Raw genomic sequence first — 11,949 nt, 5'->3', positions numbered from 1 at the left:
CCTCTCCTTCGTCTTCATCTCGTGGGCACCTCACCCTGTCCTTCCTGCCCCAACCATCCTGCGTATTTTGTTCTTACCAAGCCTTTAAAGAAACATGAAGGCTAAAATCAGCTAAACGCTTCACTCCAGGAGCACTTAAGAGACCCTCAGCTCAACTTATTGTCACGGAGACAGCTATGGAAGAGAACGAGCGAAGGGAGGGGCCGAAATGGGGGGAAAAGAGGAGTTGAACAGGGAGAGTGAAGGCAGGCCAGGTCTTAATGAGGGAAGAGATAATGGTTTTATTTTCTTAGGGGTTCTTCATCAGTGAGAATGGAGTTGAAATAATACAGCGCACATGGTTTTTAGGATGAAGAGGGGCAGAAGGAGGGGATGTGGATGAAGGCTTGATGCAAGACTGTGAAAGTAGAGGAAGGGATTGCAACATGGAAAGGGTTTTCATGGTTAGTAAGGAAAAGACGTGACTCACGAACAGCGCCCTTTGTCGTCTTCCACTCACACCCCCATTGCAGACTTCAGAGTCAAAGTACAAATTCATCTCAGAGTAGTTCAACATCACAGTCCACAAATTCCAACAGGAGACCACACCAAGCCAAACTGGAGACACAACTTTGGCTACAGGGGCTGGTCAGATTTATCAAAATTTATTAAAATGGCAAACATGAATCTCTGGTGTCTTGGTGTTCTTTCAAAACTTGGATTTCCTAACTGTCTCTGGTCCTGGTTTTGTAAGTGGTGCGGCTGTACAAACACTCCTCAAAAAATCTTATTATATTTTACTAATAGAACAAAAGTGTGATGTGAAGGGTGGGATTACTTCCCTCTGTGACCATCGGTACACTTTCCTTTGATATGTCTGCAGAAGCTAACGTGAGAAATGCATTTTCTCTCTTTCTTAAACACTCTTTTCTGGATATCCTACATTAATTTTCTCTCCCTCAGACAGCAAAATAGTGTGAAGTAACACTGGTCGCATTCATTTCCACTGTGTTGAAAGCGAAAGTCTTTGCGAAAAACCACCATCATCAAAATGACGGCTTGAGCACACGTTGGAAATCTGGCAACTAACAGCATCAAGGAAATTATACTGGTGGGCTGTCTCTTTGAGCCAAGCCTTGCGAATCACCTCCAGAAGCCTGTCACCACTTCCATGAAGATAAATGGCATCATTACACAGTCTCCATTATGCATTAAGCTGATCTGGAATCCACTTTCTGTTCAAAAAGAGGAAATGGCCATGGATTATACTCAGTAACCAGATAGCACTGACAGAATGTACAACAAATATATCTGAATTTTTTATATTCAATCCGGATGCTGCATCAGACGTTGAGCCCAAAACAGTTTATTAATGTCCCATATTTTGAATTATGTTCTTAGAACAAATTATTTCAGCTCTGCTTGTCAATAGGATCAATACCAACACAGACACGATCTATCCAACGCGACACATTCTGCCAGTGTTATGGATATCTGTCCACAAACAGTCATCCTCACAGTGGGCAAAGGAGGAAGAGTAGCATGCCAGTACCAGAGAGAGAGAGAGAGAGAAAGAGAGACAGACTCAGTGGATGTTGGGGTAGAAATCGGGGAGGGGAGGGTGTGCGCCAGTGTTCGAATGAGATAGGCCAAGTTGAGTAAGTGAGGGTGTACGCATGTTTGGGTTGTGTGTGTGCTGGGGTACAGAGGAGGGGTGCAGGTGGCACGGAGCTGGCGCAGGCCTGGCCCGCTGTCCCCTGGCAGTGCCATGCACCATCTGTCATCAGCAGGAACATCTGCAGCCCAAGGTGCCCTTGTCACCCAGCGTTAGAGTAACGAGTTTGGCGTTTCCATTAGTCCAGGGCCGTCGCCCGCTCGCCCAGCTCTAGCCAGGCGCCGTGGCATTTTTGGGTGTGAGTTTGTGTGTGTGTTTGCCTGCGAGTGTGTGTGCATCTAGATACGAAGCGGGCCAGAGGGAGAATGAGGAAGCGAGCAAGAGGTAACTGGATTTGTCAGTTTTTGGGGGGTTTTTTTTTTGCGCCTGTGCCTTTGTGTATGCGTGCCGAAGTGTGGGCCGAGCCAAAACAACATGGCATCAGGGAGCGTTGACCCAGCTGGGCTGAGCCGGCGTGTTGAGTCATGTCCCCCCTCCTGATGTGAGCCGTGCCCAACGCGCTCGCACCGCTGCCAGACCCCATCTCTGGTCCCCCCCCCCCCTCTCCTCAGCACTCTGCCTCACTCGCTGTCTGTCTCATCTTCCTGTCGTCCATCTGTCTCTGCCTGCCTCTCATTTTGCCCGCACCCCCCTTACCTTTACGTGCCCCTACCCCCCCCCCCCACATGAAGAGTCCATTCACACCCTGAATCTATGCGAACATTCTGCCTTTGAGCACTACACATATTTTTATCTTCCTTGTGGCTAGAAAAAAAAACAAAAAACAGATGGTACTTCTTTTTCAGCTTTTTATCCCCGTCTATGAGCCCCCACCCTCCCTGCTCCCTCTCCCCCCTCTTGTCCCATGCTTCTTTCTATCCAGCCGGCATATCGCTGCTCCTCACTGGCAGTCCACCTGTTTATTCTGCCCCCAAACCTCGCTATCATTTCTAAATTTAAGTCATTCTTCCTCTCTCTCTCTCTCTCTCTTGCTCTCAAGGGCGGTCACATGGTCTTATTACTACTGATTAGAATTAATACTTTTGCACAACATGACTTACAAGATATCAAAAATCACTCTCAGCACAGTTGCTGCTGTTTGTGTTTACACCACATGGTGGCTCTAACAAGCAGCAATCTGTCCTAACATTAATGAACCAAGCTTTGGCTGCAATTGTGTCAATTACCCAGACAATACTAACCAGACAAACATGTTCGCATCAGAATAGGATAAGATTGATTATGCTTTTTCAAATTTTTTTTGTATTACATGTCAGCGTGCACCATAAATCATCTTTGACAGCATCTGTGAAGCTAATATTTACCCAGAAGGTCTGAGGCGGCTTTTTAATTAAAACATGTTGGGAATCTTTTGACATGTGAACTTCATACGGTCTCTGATACACACACACTGAAATGTACAAATGCTACTAACAGCAATTTTCAATAAATTTTTACTTAAATCTGCTGATTTGCTCTGTGACATCTCAAGTTGTCACTTCCTGTAAGAGAGTAGAAGGTTTTGCTCTCAAAACTTTGGAAGAACAAAAAAAAAAAAGTGTGTGGATACAGAGTAAGTGAAGCAGAAAAGGAGACCCATAGTGAGATCAAGAAAAGAGAAGCGACAACTGTTAATCAATAAGATTTCTTCAACCTTTTCCCTATACCTCCATCCCACCCTCCCACCCCACCATCACCACATGCACCCCCTGGGGGGCTTGCAGCATTCAAGACGAGCCAAGACGAGCTTGGCATTGTCGAGCACTCCTTTAAAAGAAACACCTGCGAGGTGGAAGACTTAAAAAACAACAGAAAAAAAAATGCTTTTTGCAGCTCTTAAAAATGTTGGCAAATGTTCCATAGGTTTTTTTTTTTGTTGTTGTTTTTTTTTTTTTTTTTTCTGGGAACAAAACAGTAAAAAGAAAGAGCTCCCATGCAAGTGAAGACAAAAGAGATGGAGGTGTCATTACACTTGAGACGGTTGCCAAATTTGGACTTAACTTACCCCCCATTACTTGTACCACCCCACACTCATATTTGTATCTATATCACAGAAGAATGTATTACTGTTTTTTCACTGTTCTAATCAGCTAACATCACTCGTATATTGCTGTTGATACAGTACATGTGGATTTTTGTGGGTGATAAAATGAGAGAATGTGTGGAGAATCAAAGATGGCGAAAGCTGATGAAGGATAGGAGAGGAGAGAGAGGAAACTAGGAAGAGGGTGAGGGTGGGTGGGTGGGGGGGTAACTAAACCAGATGGCACTTTTGGCATCCTCCTCTCTTAAATCTGTTTCTGCTGTTTTTCTCATGTGCACGAGGCTTTAACCCTGTGGTAACCTGTGTCCCAGCCTGACCCCGAACCTAACTACTGTATGTAAGAAGCCCGCGGCGTGTGTTTGCGTGCACACACACACACACACACACACACACACACACACACACACACACACACACACACACACACACACACACACACACACACACACACACACACACACACACACACTCATATATACACACACACACACACATGTTCATCTCTAATGTATCTGTGTTCTTTATTTGGCACCTTATGGAAAACAGTCACAGCAGTCTCTATCAGTGTTAGTGTAATTTACACTTCCAGTTTGATGCCATCTCCCATTTACATTCAATTTGAGTTGACTTGGCTTCATCTACTCGCCAAAATTATCTCTCAATTTTCTACAATTTTCCACACTCATCCCATTTCTGGTTGCGTGCAGAATCAATGATCAATCAAGGGGCTTAATGGCAGATGTGAATGATCAATAATGGAATGGAATTAATAGTACGTCATCATTTCTTCTTTTATGGTATGAATATGTTCTGCTGTTTATTCATTTTTATGTAGTTATACTGTTTAAAATGCAGTGCATTGCTGAGTGAACAAGGCTCCGTTTCTACCAAATGCCATTTAAAATGCTATTAATACATATATATACGATCACTAATTATAATGCAGTAATGTTATATTCACAATCAAATGTTATTTTTATTCTGTGCAAACATTTAAGATTTTTATTTATTTATTACTGTTATGAAGATTTTAATTTTTACTTTTATATCTTAAGGTACATAAAATAGATACCAGTACACAGCAACATTTAAATGGCTACAGATCGGTGATATATCAGTATTACAAAGACAATGGTTAGTTTTTTTTTAATTTTAAATTCTTTTTGCCGTAAGGACTTTTCTTATTCCATCATTTTCCTTTTTACTGCAGTAAAGGATTTTATAGTTCTTATACCAATTCGTTAAGCTTTTAATATAACAAATTATTTTTTATTCCTTTTTCAAATGTTTTTTTTTTCTGGGCATCACATTATAAACAGTCATTCACAGCTGCTACACACCAGAGACATGCCTTTTTAGGTTTTTTTTTCTCAGGATTGCCCAAGAACTGCAGGAATATTTCTAGTGGTGAAAGAATATTTGAGGTAGAGAAAGAGACAGACAGAGAGCGAGTGAGAGAGAGATAACAGAAAGTAAAAATCAAAATATCAAAATGCAAATAAATGAAAATGAATAGAAAAAGCACTGATGCTTATCACTGACAGAACGATTCTAGTACGGTTTGAACACCTGGGACGTTGACTGTTTATTTAGGCCACATCCGTCTCTGGGTGAATTGGAACATTCATTTGCTGACTCCCATACATGCGCCCATAAACAGACTATAGATTTAACTGAATACACATCACTTATATATGGGGTGCCTCGGTGGTGTGGAATCATTTGCATAATCTCCCATTTAAAGAGGGATGTGCTGGAAGCCGGCAGGGGATTGATGGTAAAGACTGAAGAACTGAAGGGTTTTCTCTTTTTTTTTTTTTTTTTTGGTAGAGGGTGGGGGGGGTGTTTACAAAGTGCCCATTGTGCGGTTCCAGGATAGGGAAAATGCCCTGTAGGGCCTGTGAGTGAGAGTGTGTGTTTGTGAATGTTTATCTGTGTGTATGTGGTCTCTGTGTGGGAGTCACACCTGTCAGAGGAGCCCAAGGGGGGCAATGAGACTACTTTAATGAGTGTGTACGTATCTATATGTGGGGGTTTCATTAAAACACAAAAGAACACTAAAATATGGATGCTGCGTCAATCTTTTATAAACTAATTGTTTCCCTTTATTAACTTGGCTTATTATGCCATTGCTCTGCCTTTCTCCCTCTCTCTCCTTCACACACATGGACACACACACACACACACACACACACACACAAAGACCAGTCCTTATGATCGCACATACTCCCACTCACTCTCTCCCACACTCAGCAATAACCACACTCTCCATCATGCCAAATCATAATCCACCCAAAGACACAGCGCAGGCCGAGGGTCAGACCGGGGATAGAATCGAAAACTGAGATTTTTTTTCAGGGTCGTTTAAGGAAAACGGTCCAGGAGTGTGGAAATACCTGGAGGCCGTGTTTCTAATGCTAAAACTTAATGCTCACAGATACACACATGCACTCATTTAGATTAGTAGACATTAAAAAAATTGGAAGATTTTTACTCCATTGTTTCCTCATGGTAACACAGAGGCTACCCTGTTAATGGTGAGGGAGAAGAGGCGCAGTGAGGTGGTTGCTGACTGCTAGTGACGTTTCTGTTACACAAGTGGAGTGAGAGACAGATTGAATCATAAATTGATGGAAGGGAAAGTTCTTAAACGGAGCCTGGAAATGGTTCCAAAATCACAATACCAATCACAATAACGCACAAATATAGACCGAAACGTCTCTGATAACCCACACAACCTCACAAAGATCATATTATAATTACTCTCTTTCTTCATCAGTATGGGGAAACAGTAGCAGCCTGAAGTTTTGCTCCTATTAATGCCTAATTCCTCTGCTGGTTTGGCTCAGGCGGGTAGAGAGAGAGCAGTGTGTGTGACCACCATCAGTAAATGCAGCACCGTGTTAGGATTCAGGAACCTTATCAGAGCTCAAAGTCCTAATTCCACACTGGGAATTCTGCCATCAGTAACATAATAAGTCCACTTTGTCTGTAGGGGGAGAGAAAAAGTTCTGGGTTTGTTTCTGCTCCAGAGTCTTAACTCTTTAATTTTGTCTGGAGCGTTTAAACAGAAAAAAGGTATTTTACGTTACTGGCTCTGAGAGGTTGTGTGAGGCAATAACGTACAAAAGGGAATAACACATAATTTGTGTGTGAGCGTGTATGTTTGAACAGTAAAACATTTTGTTGTTTATTAATGTAAAATAGAATAAAATACTTAGACAAGATGTTTAATGTTCGGACTTTCTTGTTTTCTATATGTTCAATTTTGTGCATTTTCATCGAGCGTGGCATCATCAAAATTTTCACTTTTACTTTATGAAATTCATTCAGATTTTCTGACCTTTTTTGTTGATTTAAAGACCTCAGATCACAAAAAAACTTCAAATTGTTCTTCTAAAAATATTTTGTTGTTCAACTGTTTTCCCATGCAGGGTCTCTCAATGCAGTGGCTAAACAGATGATAGCCAGTCCAGATAGTTTGCATTGTGCCCCCATAATGCAATACACAAAGTAAATGTTGGGCCATGGTAGAGAAGAAAGCCACAAAATCATCCGTTTGACATCCTATGTCACACAAATGATTTCCAGTGAAGATGCCAACTGCTACAACATGATTGTTGGTGTGAGGTGTGGGTTTAAGACACAGCCTTGAACGGGGTTCAGTGATTCCGCTGAGGACAAGGAACAAAATAGTAATACCACATTTAAACCACTAGAGGCCACTAGAGGTCCTGTCCTCAGGACAGAGTGGTTATTCTGTCGGATAGAAGTGCAGCACAATCAGGATGTCTTCAGTTGACCTGTTTTTATAATGTCATGGTGATTTTTATATATTTATATCTTAAATCTAAACAAAAATCACTGATGACCAAAACAGATTCTTCCTTCTTTTTTCCCTGAAGCATTACAACTGTTATATGTTACATAATTAGATAATGACTATCCTTGAATAACATTCAAACCAAACGTTTACTTTCTGTGTGGAAAGCTTTGGTCAAAATTACAGGCATACTGTAGTTGCTCTCAGCTCCTGTTCTTTTGGAGATATTTTGAAGTATAGGAATACTGTAGTTTCTTTGTGTAAATTCAACATTGAATACAAGTAACCGTTTGATCATCACAAAATAATATGGATCACCATTGTGAAATATGCACAGCTTTTTCATGGAATGAGTCATGCATCCATGGCGTTTTAATTGATTGCTATCAGTTGTTGGGAAATCTGTGCTAATTTTTAATTACTTTGAATAGATTTTCATAAGATGGGTTTGCAGACAGTCTCACACACAAACATTAACCGGAACAAAGAAAGATGTTAGAAGGAAAACACTAACTGTCAGGGGGAAACCACAATTAAATTTAAAGTTAGCACTTGGATTGGAGACATTCTGGTTTAAGTTGAACCAAAACAAACACAGAATGTACTTGGACAACACGCATGTATGCTGTTAACTCTTAGCCACCTCTTATATTGATTGAGTGCAGGGATTAAATGGTCTCGTGGGAATAAAATAAGGAAATAAATACATGTAATGCTGTTATTTTTATTTGAAGTGCAAAGCTTGTGTTTGTGTGCCGGGTGATATATATAGTGGTTGCTAAATGCAACTCTGTGGGTAAACTTGCTGGCTTTGCCACTGTCCTGGATCTCCTACCAGTGTCTAAGCATTTAGTCAAGGTTGGCACAAGAGTTAAATAAAACAAGCGCACACAAGAACACACACACACACACACACACACACACACAATTGTACTCTATTAGGCACCCAAAGATGTCAAGGAAACCCCACATCCTCAATAGGGAAGATGTTGTGTGCCAAAAAAAATGCCATGGCGACTTTTTTTTTTTGAAAGCCACGTTGCCCAGAAACCTTTGAAGATTATTAAGTGAAACCAGTAGGGAGACAAATGGACTGAGAAAGAGAGAGAGAGAGAAAGAGAGAGAGAGAGAGAGAGAGGTTGGGGGTGGGGGGTGGTGTTGGGGGTGGGGGGAATTGCATCCTGTTCCTGGACCAAAGTGAGTCTTTGTTTTAAAGGAGGAACATCGTGAACCTGCGGTGAGGAGGCACAGCTAGCGCTCTAATGGTGCCTTCAATGGGTTTTCTGTGAACATGAGAAGTCCAATGTCACTTGTCCTGCCCACAATGTTGCAGTGAGTTTTGGCTTTCAGAAAAGACAAACATCCACTTTTCATCTACTTTGAAAGGTCACATCCATCTGCTTAGCGAGTGTTAGACAATGTCTGTTAGGCATGACACACACACACACACACACACTCAGGTTCCATCGCAAAGCCTTTGGGTGGAAAATCGGGTTCAGGAGAAGGAAGGGTTCGAGCCTCTTTGACCTCAAATTTCCAGAGCTGAAAAAAAAAAAAAAAGATATCAGACCTTAATGAACAATTCCTAAATATCACAAAACTGTTTTGATAGTGCTTCCGTCAAATAGTTCCATTTGACGCTGGGAGGAACTTGCATAAATTGCCTCCAGGTGTCCATGGCATGATCCACATGCTTGAGGTACCCGGTGACGGGTACACGGTCTGGATGGGCTTCTCCAGCCTCAGGAAAAGTGGCAAAAAAAATAATACAAGCGTCATGAAGGATGCGATATGTTTTCCAGTCATGTAATACTGTACATAAAGGAGGTCACATCACAAAGTGTACTAGAAAACGTAAACTTGTTTCAAGTTTTTGCACATGTTGGACTCCCATTTTGCCTTCTCCATTGATTATCAGACGGCGAACTCGAATCCGTCTCTTCCCATGAGATCCCTGCCCTTGCTTGTTGACGGCTTGTTTGATAGATACGGAATTAAAAGCAACCAAAGAACAATGTCGTGCAGTAATACCATACCTGCTTCATATCTTAGATCTCAGATTTACAGAAATTGGTTCTGCAAAGCAGAAGAAAGAAGCGAACAGTCAAGTCAAATACAGGAAACCTGAACAAGTCCTTTAACTTCTTTACGATAGGAAAAGAAATCAAGATGCTCTTCTCCTCCTGAGAAAAAGAGGTTCTGAGTTAAGACTCAATATACAGTACTTGAGGGATGTTGTCTTTAAGATCTAGTTTGTAGCATCTTGACAATCAAATAGGGTTGGTTCTCGCCGTGGGATTCTCTTTGGCCTCTCTTTAATCCACCGGGGCCAACCACAACTTGGTGTCACAATTTCTTCACCGCCACTGGAATTTTTGCGCTGCAGCACAATGAATGAATCAGCACAGTTTAATTTTGTTGAAACATTCTACATAACCATAATCTCTATTCGACCACAACTAACACTTAGATTTTAGTGTAACTTGTTCTCAAAGATCTTTTTTGAGCTGAGACACAACACGACCTCAATCCGGTGGCCGGCCCTAGTTTCCTTTTCAGTCTGGCTTATTACATCATCCGACGTTCCGACATCATCTGCGATACCGTCAGTTTTTAGCGATGAACATACATCAACTTTACTAGTATCAGTTACATAACGGCTAAAAAGTAAACTACTGACGGTGAAATCATGTGCGTTGTATTCTGGGAATGTGCAATGCAGTGACTTTTTGGATTTGACCCTTAAAAGCGCCGCAGTCAACAAAATAAAACCTAAATGGCACATAAATAATATTTTAACTCTTCTTTGCTGTCCAGTATGACAAAGCTACAACTAATATGTCATTATAAAAGCAGATATACAGCTCTTGTAATTAGCATGTCAGAAGAATTATTAAATCAATTATTAAATTCATTAGCACAATAATTATATAGAAACACTCATACTTTCACCTGTGTGGATGTACCCGGTTACAAAGGACTGAAAAAGTGTTACCTCACATTTTTAGTCCTCTGTATGTATGTGTGTGAGTGTGTGTGTGAATGTGTGTGTGTGCACATGTTCCCAAGCTGTGTAATTGAATCAGTTAATTTCTTCTTGAGTCAGCTTGTGGCTCCAGCAGTGCTGCCCAGTAGGACGGTGTCGGGGTCTTCCAGTTTCATTAGCCCTGATGGACGACCTCATGACAAGCATTACACACACTCACACTTCACGAACATCACACACAAACTTTGATTGAGTGGAAAAAGGAATGTGTGTGTGTGTGAATGTGCGACTGTGGGAGCATTTCATTGCATACCCTTTCGCGCTGAAACGACCATTCTTGTGTTTCCATGTGTGTATCTCAGTTTCGTAATTGCATACACATGTGAGCAGCCTGCAATTACTTCTTCATGTTTTTAATCATTTGTGTGAGAACAATATGCGTTTGTGAGCTGGGTGTTGTCTCTCTTGCATCGTGTGTGTGCGATAGCATCATCTCTGCACGTCTGTGTGAACTGCATACGCTGTGCACCACAGGCCAGGCTCAGCGTTTACTTCGGATTTTTGGTGGTGATTTCCATATTGCCTGGGGTCATGTGGGCACCGTGCCCACTTCTGGTGCTGTGGATGCCCACTGAGGCGTGGGGGAGATTAAAGCGGGCGCACAGTGCCACAAAGGGGCCTGTCTAGTGTTTTTTTAATCCCCCTAAATTATGGCCTGCTGCCAAAAGCAGCTCCCTGTTATGGCTAACGCTCCATAACTGCCACCATAACTACCCCTCAGTCCGACAGCGACGTGCAGGGAGCAGGAGATGCCTAAGAAAACCTTCCCTCTCTTTTTTTTTTTTCTCACGTTTGCACAGGCATGCCTGCATGCTTGTAATTATTTCCCAGCCTTTGTCTTTTTTTTGGGGGGGGGGGGTGCACGGGGGTGTCCATATTTTGCCATCATTATCATTACTTCCCCTTACTTAATGAGTTCACATGCAATGATGTCACAATTGCTGGCAGAATGTGTGTGTGAGTCTGTGTGTGTGTATGTGCGTGCCCTGAGGGCAGTGGCATGCCCCTAAAGAAACAATAGGTGGACACTGGGCTCATATTTGTATGCGCTGGTGCATACTGGTGTGTGTTAGTGTGTGTGCCCACGGGTGCTCTCAGGGAAGTGGCACGCTGCTAAAGGGCTAGTGTCCGGACACCGGGCTCGGCGTGCACATGTCAGGTCTCTGAGGTCCTTTTTTTTCCATCTGCATAATCTAATCCGCTTTCTGAGGTGCTGCACTGGCAGGAGGACATGAACTCAGATTAAAGACAGCGTGATCTGCGGTACTTTATGCAAACTGCATAAGCAGTTGTGTGTTGAATGTCATGACAGAAAGTTCACAAGTTTAGAAGTAAGCTACCCTGAAATTTCACTTGTTTTCAGACATACTGGAGCAGGTACTGGGTCTTTTTCTTTTTTTGTA

The sequence above is a fragment of the Antennarius striatus genome, chromosome 8 (assembly GCF_040054535.1).
Source record: "Antennarius striatus isolate MH-2024 chromosome 8, ASM4005453v1, whole genome shotgun sequence".
In the NCBI taxonomy this organism is placed as follows: domain Eukaryota; kingdom Metazoa; phylum Chordata; class Actinopteri; order Lophiiformes; family Antennariidae; genus Antennarius; species Antennarius striatus.
This window is presented reverse-complemented; position numbering follows the sequence as displayed.